This window comes from Citrus sinensis, chromosome 2 (genome assembly GCF_022201045.2).
Source record: "Citrus sinensis cultivar Valencia sweet orange chromosome 2, DVS_A1.0, whole genome shotgun sequence".
Taxonomy (NCBI): Eukaryota; Viridiplantae; Streptophyta; class Magnoliopsida; order Sapindales; family Rutaceae; genus Citrus; species Citrus sinensis.
The window spans coordinates 12,201,900-12,223,719 of NC_068557.1; positions in this window are offsets into that span (position 1 = coordinate 12,201,900).

The following is a 21,820-nucleotide window of genomic DNA, read 5'->3' on the forward strand; positions in this document are numbered from 1 at the left end:
TCTGGGACATTACCAATTGCTCCATGTAATTTTATTATAGATCATTCCTGAGAACCATTGTTTTTGAAATTCCAAATACCAATAGATATCGGACATAATTGATTATTCTATCCAAATATGTTACCACAAACATCGTTGCATGATATAACCTTTTTAGATGACTACCATCTATTGTAATTATTGGCCTAATGCATTATAAAAACGATTGATGCAAGAGCCAATAGCCACAAAATAGCACCAGAAATTATTATTGCCATTCAATTTCAGTGATTAAGTAGTGCACCCTTATTATTTTTTTCTTTAATGCATAAGAGTATTTGGAGAATAAGTTATATGACTCTAACCTCAAGAGCAAATTCTCTAGCCCAATATGCCTGCTAGTAAGATAAATGAATATTGTGCCTATTGCATGTTTGCTATAATGTCATTTAGAGTGTATATCCATTTCTTTTGATTAAATTTGTTCACAATGAAATGTCCGACAACCCAATTCCTTGCATGATGAAGAACACTAAGTAGCACCTCATTACGACAAATGTTCACATTTTATTATTACGCAACGTATATTCTCCCAATTAAAGCTCTCTTTTCTTAAAGATGTCATTTACATGATTTTGAAGTGTAGTGGGCCTGAAAACATCTTGATGTAGACCTTACGTCCTTGAAATCAAATTTATCCCTCAAGGAAAATTTGCACCATTTCAATGTCAAATTATACTTTAAATCAAACAACTTTCCCACACAAATATCATTGGGTCTATAATTTCTAGAAAAGTCTACAGCAATCGAGTTTAAAGTTAAAATTGGAGCAATATTTGCAAGGGGTAACTAGCGAACTTTGATGTGGTTCCTACTTGTTTTGAAAGTGAGGTAAATCTTTCCTATCGCTGATAGAATTATTGAAATGATTATAATCCCCATCATCAATAGGAGTATAAAAAAGAGTGTCATTTTCGTCATCAGTTGGACTATCGAAAAGATTGTCATCCCCATCATCAATAGGATTATGTTATGATTTAACATTAATGTTATATGTTGTTGTATTGTCTTGTCATCAATGGGATCATTATATAAGAATAAAGAGTAGTCGTTAGTGGTAACACCTCTTCTTCAACATGCACCAATGTAATGCTATTCTCTTAAATGGGATCATCATTGTAGCAAATTGGATAGTAATTTGTTGCATTGACGCTGTTATTGATAAAACTTGTTCTTGGATATTAAGGACGAAGATGCTTGCTCTATACGAAGTTTGAGTTTGCTGTATCACAGGCTTTTGATTCCCTAGGTTCAGAACTTCAGAGGATGGGGTAATTAAAATATAGATGCACCTATAATTTACTAGATCAGAGCCCATTTACAACACAATTTCGTACCATTTCATCATCAAATACGTCTATAGGTAGTGTACACGAGGGTTGGGTAGAAAACTTGACCTTAAGCTTCACTATAATGCTATAATCATTCAAAATTTTTAGTAGAACCTCATAAGCTCTTTTTGAACAAAAGAAGCTTTATTCTTACCATTCATGTATTCAAAACAACCGCCGTTTTAAATTTCTCCCACGATCTATTAAAACACATTTGAAGGAAAAATGACTCCATTAAGCCTAAATAATTCAGAAATGAATAAAAATATGATTACATAATTAAAAAATAAATCTCTAAAAAAAGCAATAGGCACAATCGCACATGATCTTGTGCAACAAACGATAGGTGCTCAACACATAAGCTTGCCGCACATGAGGTTGTGGGACAAGTGCCTATCACGCATTTTGTAGGATTCCTCTCCTTATTTGTTTTTACTCAAAATGCCTATGTGAATTTCAAACAAAATTTGAAATAAAAAAACCCATACTGCGTAAAAATAAATGTTGACCTTAAATTCTTGCTCTGCAATTTATGATTTTATCTTCATTATGTGTAATTACATTTATTTCACGAATTTGGTGATTTGCAGAGGGTGGTGAGTTTTGTTGATTAGGGGAGAATAGTGAGATTTGATTTTTTTTTAGAATATCATTGATTTTGTAATTTATTGATAAGTTTATGATACTTTGGTAAAAAAAGAAGAAGAAATGTTTCACTAGATAAGATAGATTTTTGAAATATAATTTTTTTAGTTATTTGTACAATTTTTCAAATATAAATCAATTTATTCAGATAAGATGAAAGTACATCAGGAAACTTACAAAAACATCCAAAAAAAATTTAATTCTATCATAATTAGCCCTTTAAATTTTCACTATTAACCCCTCAAATTTTATTCTATCATAATTAGCCACACAATATCAATTTGAACACAATTACCCTTGAATTCCCAAAATATTATCAAACCCTAAAACCAACCGATTCCTCTTATAGTGTGTTTCTTTATTAGGAATCAGAATGGGAAATAAGGAATGAAAATGAATGATTTCTTTACTTGCTTAAATGAGAAGCATAACCAGAATCAAAGTGGTAGGCCTCACTTAAAATTGGGAATGATTACCAGAGTTCTCATTCCCATGGGTGGAGGTTAGAACAAGAATCTGATTCCTTGAAGTGACCATATTACCCATATTCAAATTTTAAAATTCTCATTTCGTCCTTCCTTATATTATATTATTATTATTATTATTATTATTATTATTATTATTATGAAAGGCTATTGATGATAATGATGATGATAGTAATTACTTTTATCGAAATAGTTATAATTATAATAATAATAGTAATAATAATAATATTAAAATTATTATTATTAATACTAATTATAATCATTATGTTATTAATAGTAATTATTATATTAATATAATAGTAATTATATAATAATAATAATAATAATAATAATAATAATAATAATAATAATAATAATCACAATTATTATAATAAATAATGACAATAATCAATGTAGGTTAGTTTAGTAATTTAGAACAGTCTATTTTAATTTCAAGATAAAGTAAACATATTAATGATAGTATAGTTCATTCTAATTCTGATTCTTATACCTAAAGTAAGCAATTTTTTCTGATTCTTATTCCTCATTCTGATTCCAACCCATTCTAATTCCATTCCATTTCAATTCTTACCTATCATATTACTAATTAGTAAATGCACATTAATTCCTAAAACTTGACTAACGACAACGATACCAAGGTTTGGAATCTATATTTTGTTGTATTGTTGCAAAATTAAGTGTTAACATGAATATGTTAATAATATTGATTTTGATGATAACAAACTTTAAATGGTTTTTGATTAAAATGATGGAGCTATTCCTTAATAAACGAAAGCCTTATAATCATTCCAATCATATTCATAAAAGATGGACTTTCAAATTAGAAAATGATTCTCTGCAAAATCTGGTTTAAAATGTGATTTTGGAAATAAACGGTGAACCGTTTTCTTTTAAACGGTTAACCGATTAAAACTAGAGAGCAACATATTGCCTAAGCTCTAACCGATTAAGAAAAACAGAAAACACAAAAAGCTGGGAAGGCTACTGAAATTGAAGGTTGTACTCTTCTGGCACCGTTTAACAAAACCGGATAAGGCTAAATTATTTTGCAGGTTACTGGAAACAAACGGCGAACTGTTTATTACAAAAGGTTAACCGATAATATCCAGAGAGGTCACTTCATACAAATCCTTAACCGTTTAATGTAAACGGATAACTGATGTTCATCTTGCAGGTCTCTGAAATTTAACAGTGAAAGGGTAAGCCTAAACGGAAAACCATTTATTTGAAATTTGGCCCAACGGTAACTTTTGACCGGCCTAAACGGTTAACCGTTAATGGTTAACGGCGATCCGTTTTCGGACAGACAATTTGTAACGGCTAGTTTTTCAGCTCCAACTATAAATAAGCTCATTCAAATTCAAACAAAGCTGATCACAACACGACTATTCAGCTTATACTCGAGAATACAATCTTCATAGAGCTTTGAACACATTCTTGCTTCATCTATTCACATATTGGGCATCATTTTGTAATCTTAAATATTGTGAGGGGCAAAAAAAATTTGTAATCTTTTGTTTTGAGTGATTGTAAGTGTTGGGATACACTTGGATTAAGAGATTGGAATAATCTCTTGTTGTAAAAGTTATTGACACCTTGGAAGTCAAGTGTAAGCATTTGAAGCCTTGGAGGCTTGCTTAGTGGAATCCTCAAGCCCGGAAAGCTTGGAGGCGTGGACATAGGCGAGGTTGGCCGAACCTCATAAAAATCTCTGTGTTTGAATCTCTCTTCCCTTATCTTCTTATATTGTGATAAACTTATTTGTTATTGCTTTGAATTTGGTTTATATTTGCATTAAGTTTTTCTTTATAAATTGATATTTTTAGAATTCCAATTCACCCCCCCTCTTGGGTTGCATAACTAGAATTTCATTTGGTATCAGAGCCTAGTTCTCTTGTTAGGACTTAACCGTCTAGAGTAAAAGATCCATGGCAACCCAAAATGGCTCAACCTTTAGGGAAGGACAGTCCACAACTAGACCACCGTTCTTTGACGGAAATGACTACCCATATTGGAAAAGTAGGATAAGAATTTATTTACAAGCACTAGATTATGAAATTTGGGAAGTTGTATGTGATGGTCCGTTTTTGCCCCTAACTAAAAATGAATTCGGGGAAGATATTCCAAAACCTTCAAGGGAATGAAATGAATTGGAAAAGAGAAAAACTTCTCTAAATTCCAAAGCTATGAATGCTTTATTTTGTGCACTTGATAAGAAAGAATTTCATCGAGTATCTAGTTGTGAAAGTGCAAATGAAATTTGGCACAAACTTGAAGTAGTTTATGAAGGCACAAGTCAAGAAGAAAAGCATTGTTCTCAAAGCTTCAAAATATGAGAGTGATGGGGAGAGTGAACCGGATGATGAAGAGTTAGCCATGCTAGCAAGGAGGTTCAGAAAATTCTTCAAGAAAACCAAAGAGCGAAGAAATTTCATAAACTTCAAGAACCAAAGGGAGACGAAAGAGATAATCACATGCTATGAATGCAAGAAGCCTGGCTATATAAGATCGGAGTGCCCACTTATTAACAAACTCAAGAAGAAAGCAATAGTTGGAACTTGGGATGATAGCGAGAAAGATTCAAGTGATGAAGAAGGATCGCAAGAAGTATCAAATCTAGCGCTTATGGCAATAGGAGGGGATGATGATTTCAATGAGGTAAGTGATCCCACCTATGATGAATTGTATGATGCTTTTAAATAATTGCATAATGAGTTGATGAAGATTGGTAAAAAGAATGTATGTCTTAAAAAGGAAATGACAAAGCTTAAAAATGAAAATGAATCTCTAAATGCAAGAATTGCATGCTTAGAAGTAGAGAATAAAACATTGCATTGAAATTGCATTATTAAATGAGAAACCTAGCATCTCACATGAGCATTTAGAATCACACATAGATGATTTGAAAAATGAAAACCAAATGCTTAAGAAAAAGAGCAATGAGTTGAATGAGATTGTTTTGAAATTTACAAATGGGCAAAATATGTTGGATAATATGCTTAACTCACAAAAATGTGTTTTTGATAAAGGAGGACTTGGGTATAAGCCTAACTTGAAGCAAAAGTATTATAAGAATTATTTTGTTAAAGCTACCTCCACAAGTGATCATAAGATTGTTTGCCATTATTGTAATCAAAATGGTCACATGAAATATAGATGTCCCGTGAAAAGGAATGCATATTATGGTGTCAAATGTATTTGGGCTCCAAAAGGAACCGTCGCTAACTCTCAAGGACCCAAAAAGCTTTGGGTACCTAAAACTTGAGATTTTCCTTGTAGGCTTAAAGAAGAAGAAAAATAAATGGTACTTGGACAGTGGTTGTTCAAGGCACATGACCGGAAATTATGCATGGTTCTCAAGCTTCACCAAAATTGAAAATGGTGGAGACGTATCTTTTGGAGACAACTCAAAAGGAAAAATTCTTGGAATTGGAAATGTTGGTAAAGTTTCCTCAACTCTAATTGAGAATGTATGTTTGGTTGAGAACTTGAAACACAACTTAATTAGTATTAGTCAATTATGCGACAAAGGTTATAAAGTTATATTTGATAAATTTAGTTGTGTTATTGAGAATTCATGTGATGGCAAGATCTTATTTGTTGGGAATAGATGTAGTAATGTTTATATCATTGACATAGAATGTGCATCTACTCTTGATAAATGCTTTTCGGCATTGCATGATGATAGTTGGTTATGACATAGAAGGTTAGGACATGCAAGTATAGATTTGATTTCAAAAATTTTGAAAAATGATTTAGTTAAAGGTCTTCTAAAAATTGGTTTTCAAAAAGATAAGATTTGTGAAACTTGTCAATTTGGAAAACAAATCAAAACATTTTTCAAAAATAAAAATCATATTTCTACTTCAAAACTACTTCAACTTCTTCACATAGATTTATTTGGGCCCTCTAGATATGCTAGTTTAAATGGCAAATATTATGCATTTGTGATAGTGGATGATTATTCTAGATATACTTGGGTATTATTCTTAGCCAATAAGGATGATGCTCTTGATGCCTTTAAAGTGCTTTGTAAGAAAATACAAAATGAAAAAAGGGTATGGTATTGCATGCATTAGGAGTGATCATGGAGGAGAGTTTGAAAATCATGCATTTGAGATTTTTTGTAATGATTTTGGCATTGAGCATCAATTTTCATCGCCTAGAACTCCACAACAAAATGGAGTTGTTGAGAGAAAGAATAGATCCATTCAAGAAATGGCTAAGACTATGTTGAATGAAAATTCATTGCCTAAGTATTTTTGGGCCGAGGCCGTCAACACCGCTTGTTATGTTTTAAATCGTGTGTTAATTAGACCTAACCTTAACAAAACTCCATACGAGCTTTGGAAACATAGAAAACCCAACATTGGTTATTTCAAAGTGTTTGGATGCAAATGTTTTATTTTGAACACAAAAGACAATCTTGGCAAATTTGATCCAAAATCTAATGTTGGTGTTTTTCTTGGATATTCAAACTCAAGCAAAGTTTATAGAGTTTATAATAAAAATACATTAGTTGTAGAAGAATCTATGCATGTTACTTTTGATGAGTCTAACCCCTCCTCTACAGAGAAAGTTGTTGTTGATAATGATGTAGATGAAGACTTACAAAAAGAATCATCAAAAGATAACCAAAAGGATGCGTCTCATGGGAATCAAGATGAGCAACATGAAGAAATGAATATAGAGCAAAATGAAGGTGCATCTCAATCACTTCCCAAGGAGTGGAGGTATGTTTTTTCTCACCCTAAGGATGTAATTTTAGGAGATCCCTCACGAGGTATTACAATTAGATCATCACTTAGAAATACTTGTGAGCATAATGCATTTATTTCTCAAATTGAACCCAAATCCTTTGCGGATGCGGAAAATGATGAATCTTGGATTATGGCAATGTAAGAGGAGCTAAATCAATTTGAAAGAAATAATGTATGGGAATTAGTTCCTGAACCGGAACATCAATCCGTCATAGGTACTAAATAGATATTTAGAAATAAGATGGATGAATCCGGTGTGGTTGTAAGGAATAAGGCTAGATTAGTGGCTCAGGGTTACAACCAAGAAGAAGGAATTAATTTTGATGAAACATTTGAGCCCGTAGCTAGACTAGAATCAATTAGAATGTTGTTGGCATTTGCATATCATAAAGATTTTATTTTATTTCAAATGGATATGAAAAGTGCTTTTTTGAATGGTTTTATAATGGAAGAAGTGTATGTAAAACAACCCCTTAGTTTTGAAAATAAAAGATTTTCAAATCATGTTTATAAGTTATTTAAAGCTTTGTATGGCTTAAAACAAACACCTAGAGCATGATATGATAGACTTAAGAATTGCTTGTTAGAAAATATTTTTTTAATGGGTAAAGCGGATACTACTCTATTTGTCAAACATAAGGACAAAGACATACTTATTCAAATTTATGTTGATGATATTATTTTTGGTTCTACTAATGAATTGTTGTGTAAAGAATTTTCATCTTGCATGAGTAATGAATTTGAAATGAGTATGATGGGAGAGTTGAAGTACTTCCTTGGGCTGCAAATAAAACAAAATGAGGAAGAAATTTTCATAAATTAAACCAAGTATGTAAAAGATCTACTCAAAAGATTCGGCATTGATGACTCAAAGACCAAAAACACTCCAATGAGCACAACAACCAAATTTGACAAAGATGAAAAAGGCAAGGAAGTGGATATCAAAATGTATCGAGGTATGATCGGATCTTTACTTTATTTAACTGCAAGTAGACCCGATATCATGTTTAGTGTATGCTTGTGCGCAAGATTTCAATCTTGTCCCAAGGAATCTCATTTGCTTGTTGTTAAAAGAATTTTCCATTATTTGAGTGGAACCATAGATATTGGCCTTTGGTATCCTAGGGGAACTCATATAGATTTAACATGTTATTCGGATGCGGATTTTGCCGGTTATAAAGTTGATAGGAAAAACACTAGTGGAATATGCTATATCCTAGGTCACTCACTTGTTTCATGGTTTAGCAAGAAACAAAATTCTGTTGCACTCTCAACTACTGAGACCGAATATATAGCTGCAGGAAGTTGTTGTGCACAAGCTCTTTGGATGAAACAAACACTTAGAGACTATGGTATTAACCTAGAATAAATTCCTATTAAGTGTGATAATACTAGTGCTATAAATCTTTCAAAGAATCCCATTCAACACTCTCGAACCAAGCATATAGAAATAAGACATCATTTCTTCAGAGATCATGTTCAAAAGGGGGATATTGCATTAGAGTTTATTTCTACAGAAAAGTAACTCGCCGATATTTTTACCAAACCTCTTGGCGAAGAACAATTTTCAAAGATTCGGCATGAACTTGGAATGATGAATTTTTCACATTAACGTTACTATTCATGCTACTGAGTATATTGAATTGATTGACTTATTGGTGAATTGATGATGTAAATGCTTAAGCTTGATATTCAAATGATGTGCTTGCTTTGTTAATTCTTGATTGATTATATGAATTAATTGCTTGAATACATGTTCATGAATCATGCAATAAAATGGCTAATGAAATATTTTTAGATCAATTAAATGATCTTGGAATGTATTATTTGCTGGCCAAAAATTAAATCAAATGTGCGAAATTATTGATCAAATAAATGGCTAACCGTTTCCAATAAACGGTGTACCGTTTTATTCTAGAAACTCGATTATGTTGACTGCCTTTTAACCCTTTTACCGTTTGATGCAATCGGTAAACCGTTTAAAATCAGAGAGCTCGCTAGCAGTTACTCCTCAGCCGTTAAGAGTTTAACCCTTAACCGTTTCCCATTTTTTAGCCTCTAGAAGTTACCCCTTAACCGTTTAAATAAACGGTTAACCGTTTTCGTGATTATAAAACTGCTCAAAGGTTTTTTCTTCTTCTTCTCCAGTTGCCCCTTCACCGTTTCGGCTATTGTTGCGCAGCCGAAACCTCCTCTGCCCTAAAACCTTCATTTTTCTTGTTTTTCTTGCCAAATTAAACCTATAACATCATTTCTTATCACTTTTAGAACACTTTCACCGATTCAAATCCTCAAATCAAGCCCAAAATTGAAAAATCCCAAATCTAAACCCTAACTGTAGCCGTTCGGGTTTCTTCCTTTTTAACCCGATTCTTCCCCATTCTTAAACCAAATTGAGCATCAAAATCACATCATTTACTCATTCCTAAGTAAATAATCGGTTCATCTTCTTCTCATCACATCTCTCCCGCAATTTTCAAACTCCTTTGTTTTTCACCGTGGCTACACCCCCTCGGAGAAATCTCAGGAGAAAATCTGTGCCTTTAAGGAACCCTATACCACCACGGGAAGTCTCTGAATTCGTAAGAATTCATTTCCCCATGCCTTCCTTGGCCAAGCGGTTCGAGGATCGCTTCAATGGTCGAAAGGTACTTGACTTCTCTTATGTTGAAATAGATGATTTCAGTACCTTAGTTGTATGTGGTAGAAGCATTAGGGATATGCTTCAGCCTTGGGAGTATGCCATTGACTTTGATGACCGAGTTTATCCCAACTTAGTGCGAGTCTTTTATTCAAACATGAAAATCTCCACTACTCGTCTAAATAGGATAGTTACTCAAGTCGGTGGTGTGCCTATTGAATTTGATGATGCGGACCTAGCTGACTTTCTTGATATCTCTAGTGAGGGTCATAATATTTACACATCTAGGAAAGCCCTTTTATTTGATAGTTTTTGTCATACTGATGGAGTCCATAATATTTGTCGTGGTCGAGACTTGTCTGATGAGATTTGTCTTCAATCTTTTTGGTCTCAACTTTTACCTCTCCAAGTTCGCATTCTTCACACTATTTTACAGCACATAGTGACACCTAGGAAGGGTTACTCGGATGAGGTTACGAGGTTGGACGTTGGCCTATTAGATAGCCTCATTTCAGGCCGTCCCATTAACCTCGGCTATGTTATTGTGCGGCACATGTTGAGTACTCCCGCAGTTAACCACCGCTTGCTTCCATATGGCAGTATCATTACTAAGATACTGCGACGCTTTCAGGTACCTCTTCTTGATACCGGTTATATGGAGCCTAAACAGATTGGTCTCGAGGCCATGACTAGTATCGGTTTTACTAGGAAGAATGATGAGTGGATAAAGACAAATAACTCCAAAAACCGGGATACCTTGATTGCTCCAGAGGATGATCGGATGCTCAACGATGTCTATCCTCCCAATAAGCTTCCAGATTTTAGATTAGGAGCTCATCCTCATCCTCCGCGTCGCCGTTTTGTCCCTCGGCCTCCAGCTGACTCTGACTTTGAGGAGCGTGCGATGGATGCTGACATTCCCTCCTCTTCCGAGCCGCCTTTAGCTCCCAAGCAGCCCTGTTCTTAAGCCATCTGCTGTTCCTGAGCAGCCATCTGCCTCTGAGTCACCTCCAGCTCCAGTTCAGCCCCCTGCTTCAGACGTTGTGTAGCAGTTGATTGCTGATGTTCACCGAATTTCGGAGCGCCAGCAATTGATTCTTGATCAGACACTTTTTCCCGTGACCAGCAGCAGCTACGTTTTGACTTTCAGACCTTCCAGCAGCAGAGCATTGATCAGCAACTTGAGCTTATCGCTGGACAGCACACTCTTCTCCACTATTTCGGCTATGATCCGGGGAGCACATCTTCTCCACCTCCAAAGTTTCCGAGTTCTATTTTCGCACATACATTTCATATTTTGGTTGTTTGTGTGTTGCCATTTATATTTTTATATACATTGCTACCTCTATATGCTCTTTATGGATTTTGATGATATGTTTGTGTGATGTTCTTGATGTGGGATGACTTGATATTGGTTGATGAAATTGTTGGTTTATTGGTTGATGAAATTGTTGGTTTATTGGTTGATGGAGTTGTTGTTAATATATTTTTTGGAAGTGTTTTAATCTCATTTTGTATTAGTGGTTTTGCTCTATTTTAAGGGGAAACTCTGCCAAAATTTTCGCTCACCAAAACAGGGTAACTTCTTTAACGGATTTGCGATTTTCCTTTCTCTCTTTTCTTTTTGATGATGAAGGGGGAGATAATTATGGGGAGATTTAAAATGAATTTAAAAATATTTTCTTGAGCAAAAATCTTTTTATTGGACATTTCTTAATTTGGCCATACATTTAGGGGGAGCATATATTAAGGGGGAGCAAAATATTGAATGAAGTTTGTCATCATAAAAAATGGGGAGATTGTTAACATGAATATGTTAATAATATTGATTTTGATGATAACAAACTTTAAATGGTTTTTGATTAAAATGTTGGAGCTATTCCTTAATAAACGAAAGCCTTATAATCATTCCAATTATATTCATAAAAGATGTTCTTTCAAATTAGAAAATGATTCTCTGCAAAATTTGGTTTAAAATGTGATTTTGAAAATAAACGGTGAACCGTTTTCTTTTAAACGGTTAACTGATTAAAACCAGAGAGCAACATATTTCCTAAGCTCTAACCGATTAAGAAAAACGGAAAACACAAAAAGCTTGGAAGGCTACTGGAATTTAACGGTGAACCGTTTATTTAAACGGTTAACCGATAAAATTCAGAATTGAAGGTTGTACTTTTCTGGCACCATTTAACAAAACCAGATAAGGTTAAATTGTTTTGCAGGTTACTGGAAACAAACGGCGAACCGTTTATTATAAACGGTTAACCGATAATATCCAGAGAGGTCACTTCATGCAAATCCTTAACCGTTTAATGTAAACGGATAACTGATGTTCATCTTGCAGGTCTCTGGAATTTAATGGCAAACCGTTTATTTAAAATTTGGCCCAATGGTAACTTTTGACCAGCCTAAACGGTTAACCGTTAATGGTCAACGACGAACCATTTTCGGGCAGACAGTTTGTAATGGCTAGTTTTTCAGCTCCAACTATAAATAAGCTCATTCAAATTCAAACAAAGCTGATCACAACACGACTATTCAGCTTATATTCGAGAATACAATCTTCATAGAGCTTTGAACACATTCTTGCTTCATCTATTCACATATTGGGCATCATTTTGTAATCTTAAATATTGTGAGAGGCAAAACAAATTTGTAATCTTTTGTTTTGAGTGATTGTAAGTGTTGGGATACACTTGGGTTAAGAGATTGGAATAATCTCTTGTTGTAAAGGTATTGACATCTTGGAAGTCAAGTGTAAGCATTTGAAGCCTTGGAGGCTTGCTTAGTGGAATCCTCAAGCCCGGAAAGCTTGGAGGCGTGGACGTAGGCGAGGTTGGCCGAACCACATAAAAATCTCTGTGTTTGAATCTCTCTTCCCTTATCTTCTTATATTGTGATCAACGTATTTGTTATTGCTTTGAATTTGGTTTATATTTGCATTAAGCTTTTCTTTATAAATTGATATTTTTAGAATTCCAATTCACCCCCCTCTTGGGTTGCATAACTAGAATTTCATTAAGGAGTGCCAAAAAAAAATCCAAAATATGTGAGTTTTCTTAATCTTGAATAATAATTGGTTTTTGAATTAATGGTAGATGATTAAAATTTTGATATCATTGTGGGTTGATTGAAGATGATTGTATTGGCTAAAAAAAGCACGTGATTTTTATTAAAACATTAATCAAATACAAACGGTGCATTTAAAGACCTGGGCCAAAAGATAAAATGTCAATAGCACTATTGAATTACGTTTTTTAACTGTATTATACAACAGAAATTATAAAATCAATTTTATGCCCCCTTTAAAATATTTTTAAAATGGGGGTAGGTCAATTGGTTTCAGTTCGGGTTGTTCAAGTTTCAATTAGGATTACAACTCGATCGGATGGGAAAATTTAATCCAATCGGATTGAAAACACAACCCAAATCGTTCAGTTTGGGTTTAAAATTTAGATTGAATTGGGTTGGTAATTGGGATTTAAACTTTGGTTTGGTCTAATTCAGGTTGGAACAGTTCAATCCAAAATATATATTCAGGTCAATTTAGATTAGTGCAATTCAATCTAAAAGATTCGAGTTAATTTGGGTAGAACAGTTAAATCCAAAAATTTATTATAGCAGCCACTAAAATTTTAAAATCTCAACTCCAAACATCCTTAACAACAAATTTCAACTACCAAGCATCCTTAACACCATTTCAACAAGTCTTTTTAAAATTAGCAAAACATTAAAATAAATAGTCAAGTACAATAATTTCATCTCCATTAAACATAAAACAAGCTACTAAAGCTACATATCTAAAAATCAATATTATTTCATCTCCATCAACATATCTCCACATGACAAACAAGATTAAATGATTAATAATCCATCTCCACCACTGTCAATACTCAAGACAACAGTTCCAAATTAGAAATAATTAACCAACAACAATCAAAGTGTTTGTTATCTGTTACCATTTACAAGCCTTAATTGTAACAAATGCAAATCGTGCAATTTGGGACGTGTAAGCATCCGGTGTTGGCTAGAGTCTGCATGGCTATGGGTTGTGGTTGCCATTGTTATGGGTCTTATGGTTGTGGATTTAAAACTAGGTTTGCGCGTGCTGACTGCTGAGGAAAGGAGCGAGGATTGAGGAGGAGTTGAGTGTTGGCTGGAGTCTGAAGGCTGTGGCTGCCGTTGTTGTTGGTCTTGCTGTTAGGGATTTAGAGCTAAATCGGGCTATCGCGTGAGTGAGAGAGATTTTTTACCTGACTCAAAATTTAAACTGATCGGGTTATGACTTTCAACCCGTTCAAATTTCAAAGGCTAATTCGAACTGAACCAAACACCCACCCTTATTTTAAAATATATATTAAAAACTAAAAAGTTTGTTTTAAAAGCCTAGTTGAAACACTAGTGTAGTATCATTTCGTATGTCTCTCTTTTTATTTTTCATTTATATGAAGGGACGTAAATTCTGATCGTTGTTGTTGTGCAAAGCTTCATAGTTCTAACTCTAAGTATGATAACTTTCATGATGTGCACTGTGACGAGCATTATAAATTTTCATTTGTACATATGGAAGGCAAAATTTCCTATGCAAAATTGTGTATTTATTTTAATTTACATATGTAAGTAAAAATCTAGTCTAGGCTATTTGAGCTAATAAAAATTTGGGAAATCTATTAAAAAACATGCTAGTGCAGTATCATTTTTTTATGTGTATATTTTCTTTTTTAACTATAGAGGAATATAAATTTCGATGATTGTTGTTGCGCCCAAGCTTAATAATTCTGATTCTAAGTATTATAAATTTCTTGATGTGTTCTGTGACAAGTATTATGACTTTTCATTTGTGCATTATGATGATGGCAGGTAAACTTTGCTACGCACATCTTGTGGGTTTATTTTCATTTACATATGTACGAACAGATATGGTCTAGGACCTTTGAGTTTACAGAAGTATGGGAAAACTATTAAACCTTGTGGTTTAATAGATATGATAAATTAGTTCGTTTAAACCGCACGTTTTAATACCATTCTAAAATTCAAATTCAGCATCTTGCATTGGAACATTTATACAAATATATATATGTAGCAAAGCTTCATTACATGCATATACTAAGAATAATATTGATAACCATTGTGTTGGTGGTAATAGTAATTATATTAATACAAAAAAACTTTAATTGAAAAATTCAAAATCATATATTAAATGAGTTGGGCTTTAAGCCCACTTGGTTTGTTTAGGATAATAGCTACAAACTGGGCTTAGAACCCCGGCCCAAAAGATAACATATCGCTTACACTATAAAACTACAAGCTTTAACAGTATTACACAGTAAAAATAATAAAACACTTTATGCCCTTTAAAATATATATATTGAAAACAAAAAAACTGTTAAATTATATTGTTATATAGCATTTCGATTTTGATGATAATAGACTGCGTGTCATGGGTAAAATAGAAAATACACATATTCTTTTATTCTTTTTTTAAACAAGAAAATAAATGTTGAATTCTTAAAAATTGTTTTCTTTGTATTTTCTAAAGGAAAATTCTATCATGTGAATATTATTTCAAATTCTAAGTATAAGTGCGTTTTTATAAAAAAAAATTAGATAAAAATTCATTTATATGCTTACATACATACATTCATTTGAGCTATTATTTGTTTACATTAAATTGAGAGAGGGTATAACTTTGTAAATGATGCGTAAATTAGCAAGTGTACTAGTCGGCACAAGTAATATAATGAAGAGTAGAGTATCATCCCACAGAGATTGTATATTCTATTAGTTACCGAAATTATTCTAACCCTAATTTATTTGAACAATAAAATAAGCGAATTTAGATTAAAAATTAAAATAATTAAAAATTAAATAAAGATGCAGGCAGTAATAGAAATCACCAAGAAATTAAGACACTAGGACATCCTATTTCACCATAACCAATCCAATTTAATCCTCCATCTATGCTATTAAAATTTACTACCCCATGTTGACAGTGAATTTCCTTAATCCATTTAATATCCTCTCTCGAATAATATTAAAAATACCTTCACACATTAACCCACTATATCTCTATGTGAATTTAAATATATAAAGATTCATTAAGCTCCATGGAAATTCTTAGAAAAACTGCACGAATCACGTTGGCACATCTCTATCTTTCGTTCAATTCATGACACCCATTACACAGAGCAAAAATACATAAATCTCCTCTCGGTCTCATTATGTATCCTCAAATCATTCAAATATTGACCAAATATTTAAAAGCACTAAACACAATAATGAACACTCAACCATGGAATAATAAATTAAAAATAACATAAATTTATGGAATTAAATCTTCATAGTTAAGCTATATCGTAGCCCTAGTAAAATAAATTATTTCATGGGAATATAAAGAGAATCCATAAATTTAATTGGAGAACATTCAAGCAAGATAATAGAAAAGAGAGAAAGAAAAACTCAAGAACCTGTCTCTCTCCAATCTCTACAATTGACTTCTCCAAATTGTTGCTCCCAGATTTACAGCGATGGCTTCTCTTCTTCTTTTTCTTTTTTTTCTTCTTGCTCTCGGTTTTATCTCCAATTTTTCAATTGTTGTGCTGCTGCTTCCTTTCTTTTTTCTCTTGGCTCCCAATCCTCTCGGCTGCCCTATTCACTTTTCTTTTTATATTGTAGCGCTCTAAATCCTCACATGGAAAAGAAAGAAAAACAAAAACCCAGCCGCCACTTTTAAGCCCATGCATGCCAATAGCCATTTAAAACAATGCCAAAATATTTGCTTCCTTTAATATATGCTAAGCTTGCCATTTAAATTGTCAAATGCCCTCCACGTGACTAGCTTGAAATTAAAAGCCAATTGACATTTTCTTCGCTTCCTTTATTCTTCACGTGATTGCCCGCATGATGCTTAAATTCAATCTTCCTTGATTTGACTTTTTATTTCTTTCCCTTTTGCTTCCACATTATTTCCATTATACTCTAATTTGTTTCCTCTTTTCACTTCCTTTCACTTAAATATTCTCAATATTCCTACAATGACAAAATATATAAAAAAATAAGATAAAAATTAATATAATAAAATATAATTTAACATAAAATTAAGTTATGGAAGTATTAAAATAATAGATAAATTATGAGCACATTAGTAAACATCATTCAAGTTTTAGAAATTAAGTGGTTGTGTGTTTGGAAAACACTTAGGAAAGAGGTGTATGATTCTCAAGCTTGAGTTGCTTGGAGGCGTGGACGTAAGCGGGATTTTCCGAACCACGTAAAAATCACGTGTTTGTTCTCTTTCTCCTTATCTCTTTATTTCTAATTATTGCTTGAATTTACACTTAGTAAATTGATTACGGCATTAGTTCATAATTAGTTGTGATTATTTGTATAATTTTTAAAATATCCAATTCACCCCTCTTTTGGGTTGCCCATTTAGAATTTCATTTGGTATCAAAGCAAAGTTCTCTTATTAGGATTTAATCATCTATAGTAAAAAAATCCATTGCAAGCCAAAATGATTCACCTTTAGAGAAGGTTAATTCACAACTAGGCCCCCATTTTTCAATGGAAATGATTATCCATATTGAAAAACTAATATTATATTTTACTTGCAAGCATTAGATTATGAGATATGGGAAGTTGTGTGTCAAGGTCCATTTACACTTGTAATAAAAAATGAAGAAGGGAAGGAAATTCCAAAACCTTCTAGTCAATCGAATGACTCAGAAAAGAGAAAAAATGTCTCTTATTTTTCTCTTTTCTAAGTCATTCAATTGGCTAGAAGGTTTTGGAATTTATTTGCAAGCATAAGATTATGAGATACATGAAGTTGTGAGTGGGAAGGGAATTTCAAAACTTTCTAGTCAATTGAATGACTCAGAAAAGATAAAATTGTCTCTCATTTCTAAAGCCATGAATGCATTGTTTTGTGCTTTTCATAAGAAATAATTTCATAGAGTTTCATTTTGTGATAATGCATATGAAATCTAGAAGAAACTTGAAGTTGTTTATGAAGTAGCAAATCAAGTCAAGGAATATAAAATCAGTGGATACACTATGCAATATGAGTTGTCAAACTTGGCACTTATGGCAATTGGAGATGAATCTTTTGATGAGTCAGATGAGGTAAATGATCTTCACTTGTATAATGAACTGTTTGAGGCTTTTAAAGAATTGCATAATGACTTGAAGAAATTGGTTTGAAAAATGCTTCTCTTAAAAAGAAATTGTTGGAGTTTTCAAATGAAAATGATATTTTACAAAAGAAAAAAGAATTCTTTAAGTGAAAAGATTAAATGTCTTAAAATAGAGTATAAGATGTTGCATGATAAAGTCAATTTATTCAAAGAAAAACAAAGTACTTCTTTTAAACATGAAAAATCACTTGTCAATGAATTGATCATGGAAAACGAAGCTCTTAAGAAAAAGAGCAGTGAGCTTAATAATATTGTGTTAAAGTTTACAAATGGTCAAAAAAATTTAGAAAAATAGCTTAACTCTCTAAAATGTGTTTTTGACAAATGAGACATTGGTTGTAAGTCAAACTTGAAACAACAATATTATAAACATTGTTTTGCTAAGGCTACCTCAATTAGTGAGCATCAAATTGTTTGCAATTATTGTAATGGAAATGGTCATATAAGGTATACGTGTCCAATTACAAATAATACTTATCTTGGCATTAGATGGATTTTTGAAGCTGACACTAATACATTGGAAAATTGTAATTCCAACAAGGCGATCAGATTCCCAAACATATTTGTACAATTAAATGAACTTGAAACATTCTGAAATTTTATATAGGGGTTGGTACATGTGTTAGTATTTCCATTGTTAATTTCATAATTTTCTGTTTAGTATCTAATTTTATAAAAATCTCAAATCACATTCTGCTCGGTTAAGGTACTGTGAAATAGTTTCGAATTTGTCAAGTAATAAATAGTCTTGAAATTGTTTTGGGTACCAGCTCCTCTTGAAACTTTTATATGCGGTACCCATGGATGTCCAAAATGTTTCCATAGAATATTATGTCATTTTGATTTTTAGATTAAGAGTTAAAATTATGAGAATCAGACTAGTACGGGTATGAATTAGAAAATCTAATTCTTAGGATAAGTTATTGATAGTTATATCTTATATTTGTTAAGGTGTTGGAGGTGATTGAGGCTTAGAGGTGTGTTAGTTCAAATCCTTTTATCGAGATAAGTAACTTCATTCCTAATATACTGGATATGTATAAGTATTTTGATATTATTATAAGAGTTTTTATACTACTTAGAAGATTAATGGATTTTCATAACAAAATCATTTTATGAAAAATGTTTTCGAATCTAAATTCTTTTAACAAAATATTTTATAAATGCTTTTCATTATGTAAATTATTTTATGACATAACTACCTTTTATAATTTTGTTTATGAAATATTTTGTAAGCGTAAATTGTTGCTATGGACTTTCATGAATCTGATACAAATGTTTTGTGCTTATGTATGATCTCAATTATTTATGATCGTATAGGGGACAAAACGCCGCAAAATGCCATGTATAAGTAATTACATATGAAAAGTTAATTTGAGTGTTTGGCTCATTGTCTGCTGTTATTCTGATTCTGATTCTGATCGTATTATACGATATCTATGTTTTGGATGAGTACTAGATTTTTGTTCTGAGTGTGCACACGATATATTGATTCTGTTTCTGGCCCGGTCACCGAGATTATAGGTGACACTATGTGACATGAGCTAACTATTTGCTTTATGTGTATTATAAAATTTGCTTTCATGATTGATTATTCTTTTGACATTCTAAATTACCATAAATTTATTTCATCTTATTGAAATATGTTGATTTATGAAATTTATGAATTATAATATATGTTTTAAATAAAGAAAAGGCTTGTAATATTTTTGGTATCAATAGGCCTAGTGTGTTAGGAATGGTTTTACTTACTGAGTTGACGGCTCATCCCTCGTCATTACTTTTTGCAGATTAAGTTCCTTTCAAGAGGTGTGCTTAGCTTGGAGTTAGAGATTTCATTTCCTTTTTGCTATTTGAATAAGAGAAGAAATAGACTTATGTTTCTTTTTAGTATATTTCTGTTTGTTTCGTACATCTCTATTATGAACTTGTAATTTTGAGTTTTGAGACTTTTGTTATTTTATGTTTCGAAAGAGATTATTTAGTGTTAGACACATAAATTTGTGGATTTATTTGAATAAGATTTGAGGTATTTCAGTTTGGAATTTATGAGTACGGATTAGGATTTGTAAGTAACCTCATTCTTCACGTGCTCCGCACATGTTAGATTTTGGGTGTTACAATTGTGGTATCAGAGCATTGGGTTAGGATTCTGTAGACTTTCTTTTAAAGTCTAATTAGATTGTCTAAAGAATTAATTACACTTGTTTTATAGACATGAAGAAGAACATTATGGATATAAAAAGTGCTAAGAATAAGAGATGGATATAAATTGACAGGACTGAGCATTTTATCTTAGGTGGTGTTCTTGTCAAAGATCTTAGAAGACTTCATAAGCAGCGAATGGATGATAGACTTAGACGGACTAGTGTTGTCTACAGAGATACTCCTCCAGGACCTAGAGCTTTAAAGAAGAAATTCAATGAGGCTATATGGGGACTACTTGTTTATGGCAAGGGAGCTAACAAAAACAAGCTTGTAATACATCGCCTATTTTGGACAAGACCTCAATTTAAGCCTTGTTATAGCAATGGATGGGTTTCTTCATGCCTAGATAATCTACCTCATAAAACTCTTGAGGAAAATGGGACAGTTAGAGTCATGACTGAGGAAAGAAAAGTAGAATTAGATCCTTTCCTTATCCGGTTGAGTAAATGATAACTCTAGAAAATGAGAGTTATTACATCAGTTCTAGACTTGAATCAAGATCACTTAGAGAACAAATAAGGCGTTTTTATTACATTTTGGTTACCTTTTGCATAAACATTCATTTTAGTTGAGTTTTAATAAGTTTTGCTTGAATCAAAGTAATTTGTACTAAAAACAGGTGCATAATTGTAGGTTTTAAATTCACGAGGGGATGTTGAGGCATTAGAGGAGCAAGAGGAGGAAGGAAGATGGCCACAAAAGAAGTAAAGCACAATCGGGAATAAGGTAGGGTTGTAGCAACTGTTAGAGCAACCAGTGTTGTAGCAATCTGGGAGCAATGCGGGAGAAAACTTAGGCGCGGGTCAGCCATAAAATCGCAATCTGCATGTTTCCTAATTTAAACACATGCACGCTCATGGGCTTTGGTTTAACCTAATTTGCAATATAAAAAGGAGGCGTGAACCACATAGAAAGGCGGTAAGGAATTATCATCAAAATAATTACAAAGGCAAGAAGAAGAAGATCAAGATTGAAGAGTGCTGTTCGGCATCATTGAAGAACCGTGCATGATCATTAGTCTTTCACCGTGCTCAACTTATATTATCTTTCTTCCTTTAATTGTTTGGATGTATTCCGTGATCAGTATATTTACGTTTACTTTTCTCATTCAGAATATGAACTAAACTCACTTGTAGTTGAGTGATAAATAATCCATTGGGTTCTTGACTGTTCTTATATGTTGTTATGACATTGTTGTAGCATTATACTCTAGTAGTTTTTATGAATATAACTGTTATTTTAGTTGACCACCCATTTAATAGTTTCAGTTAAGATAGAGCAACAAAAGGGCATGTCTTAGCGGATATTATTAGAGTATTACTTGCTCTTAATTTGAGTTTCCTGGATTAAGTTATCTTGAATCCCATAAGGGCAATACTTGAAGTTAAGATTTGTGACACACTAGATATAGGTGTTCACCTTGTAAGGTGGAAGGGTTAAAGACCATAATGCTATACTATAAATAGATTAGTAACTGGTCATTATTAATAGATTTAAGGGTATGAGACTTCCAATA